Source organism: Montipora capricornis, chromosome 5, assembly GCF_036669925.1.
Source record: "Montipora capricornis isolate CH-2021 chromosome 5, ASM3666992v2, whole genome shotgun sequence".
NCBI lineage: Eukaryota > Metazoa > Cnidaria > Anthozoa > Scleractinia > Acroporidae > Montipora > Montipora capricornis.
The window spans coordinates 3,892,394-3,894,893 of NC_090887.1; the positions used below are offsets into that span (position 1 = coordinate 3,892,394).

Below are 2,500 nucleotides of genomic sequence, written 5' to 3' on the forward strand. Positions count from 1 at the left end.
GATGATAAAGGATGCTTAAGTACGGCTAAGGATGAAGAAGGATGCTTAAGTATGGTTAGGGATGCTTAAGTACGGCTAGGGATGATAAAGGATGCTTAAGTACGGTTACGGATGTAGAAGGATGCTTAAGTACGCTTAGGGGTGCTTAAGTACGACTAGGGCTGTGTAAGGATGGTTAAGTACGGTTCGGGCTGCCTAAGGACGGCAAGGGATGATTAATGATGCTCTAGTACTGCTAGGGATGAGGAAGGATGCTTAAGTACGCTTAGGGATGCTTACCTACGGCTAGGGATGATTAAGGATTCTTAAGTACGGTTAGGGATGCTTAAGTACGGCTAGGGATGATAAAGGATGCTTAAGTACGGTTACGGATGCTTAGGTACGGCTAGGGATGATAAAGGATGCTTAAGTACGGCTAAGGATGAAGAAGGATGCTTAAGTACGCTTAGGTATGCTTAAGTACGGCTAGGGATGATTAAGGATGCTTAAGTACGGTTAGGGATGCTTAAGCACAACTAGGGATGGTTAAGGATGCTTAAGTACGGTTACGGATGCTCAAGTACGGCTAGGGATGATAAAGGATGCTTAAGTACGGTTACGGATGCTTAGGTACGGCTAGGGATGATAAAGGATGCTTAAGTACGGTTAGGGATGCTTAAGCACAACTAGGGATGATAAAGGATGCTTAAGTACGGTTACGGATGCTTAGGTACGGCTAGGGATGATAAAGGATGCTTAAGTACGGTTAGGGATGCTTAAGCACAACTAGGGATGATAAAGGATGCTTAAGTACGGTTACGGATGCTTAGGTACTGCTAGGGATGATAAAGGATGCTTAAGTACGGTTAGGGATGCTTAAGCACAACTAGGGATGATAAAGGATGCTTAAGTACGCTTACGGATGCGTAAGTACGGCTAGGGATGATAAAGGATGCTTAAGTACGGCTAGGGATGATAAAGGATTCTTAAGTACGGTTAGGGATGAAGAAGGATGCTTAAGTACGCTTAGGGATGCTTAAGTACGGCTAGGGATGAGTAAGGATGCTTAAGTATGGTTAGGGATGCCTAGGTACGGCTAGGGATGATTAAGGATGCTCAAGTACGGCTAGGGATGAGGAGGTATGCTTAAGTACGCTTAGGGATGCTTAAGTACGGCTAGGGATGATTAAGGATGCTTAAGTACGGTTAGGGATGCTTAAGTACGGCTAGGGATGATAAAGGATGCTTAAGTACGGTTAGGGATGAAGAAGGATGCTTAAGTACGCCTACGGATGCGTAAGTACGGCTAGGGATGATAAAGGATGCTTAAGTACGGCTAGGGATGATAAAGGATGCTTAAGTACGGTTAGGGATGAAGAAGGATGCTGAAGTACGCTTACGGATGCTTAAGTACGGCTAGGGATGATAAAGGATGGTTAAGTACGGTTAGGGATGCCTAGGTACGGCTAGGGATGATTAAGGATGCTCAAGTACGACTAGGGATGAAGAGGGATGCTTAAGTACGCTTAAGGATGCTTAAGTACGGCTAGGGATGCTTAGGTACGGCTAGGGATGATTAAACATAGTTAAGTACGCCGCCTGGGACCACTATATGAGTGACTACACCGGACCACTATATGAGTGCCTACACCAAGTAGTTACCACGCTTCGGACAATGTCTCTCTCTCACCTAATAAGAAATCAAGGAAACGAGTTTTTTCGCCGAGCAAGTCTTCTTGATGTAAGATCATCCCCACAAGAAGCCAAAGATCTGTTTGAACAGGCGCTTTCTCGTTACTACCAAGCCAAGGACAAAGCCAAAGACCGGGACGAGGAGTGCTCAGCGGCGAAAAATATCGGCAAAGCGGCATGGAAAATCGCTGGTATTCTAAGAACCAAACAAGAAAGCCCTAAGGTTATCATCTTCTATCTTCACGAAGCGATCAAAGGATTGTGCACAGCTTACAATCACAGTGAGAATTGTAAAGATGTCGAATGGCGAGAAGAAGTTTACGAAGTCCTCAATGTTTGTTTACAAGAGGTCATAGAAGCGGCCGACGCACTTGGAAACACCGATCAAAGGATTGCTCAGCTGGAAAAACTTTGTTCTCTAAATACTGTTGTGGAAGCAGCCCCCGACATGCAGATAGCCTTGGCCTCGCTGTACTTTCACGATGGCACAACCAGCCTGCAGAACGGCGACTACAAAAAATGTTTGACTCGGATGGCTGATTGTTATCGACCAATCGAAGAAGTGAAGAGGTTGAGTTTCTACGCGGGGGTGACGCGCGCGCCACCAGAGTCGCTCGCGCAAGCGCGTGTGCTTGAGCAAGACGTGTTCTATCATACGTGTTCGGCGTCCTCGATCCAGGCGCGATCACAGGGAGACCAGCTATTGGAAATGGCCTTGCAAGAACAAGAAGAGCTTGACATGACCTTGGTATTTGAAGTTATTGACTGGTATAAGCAAGCTGTGGTTCTCTCAAAGGAGATCGACATAGAGCAGGAAGCCATTGCCGAT

General features: G+C 46.1%; 1 pseudogene; it reads left to right on the top strand.

Moving 5' to 3' along the window:
- The first annotated feature begins 1,648 nt into the window (after positions 1–1,648).
- Positions 1,649–2,500, top strand: part of LOC138048768 (uncharacterized) — a 2,643-nt pseudogene continuing 1,791 nt past the window's right edge.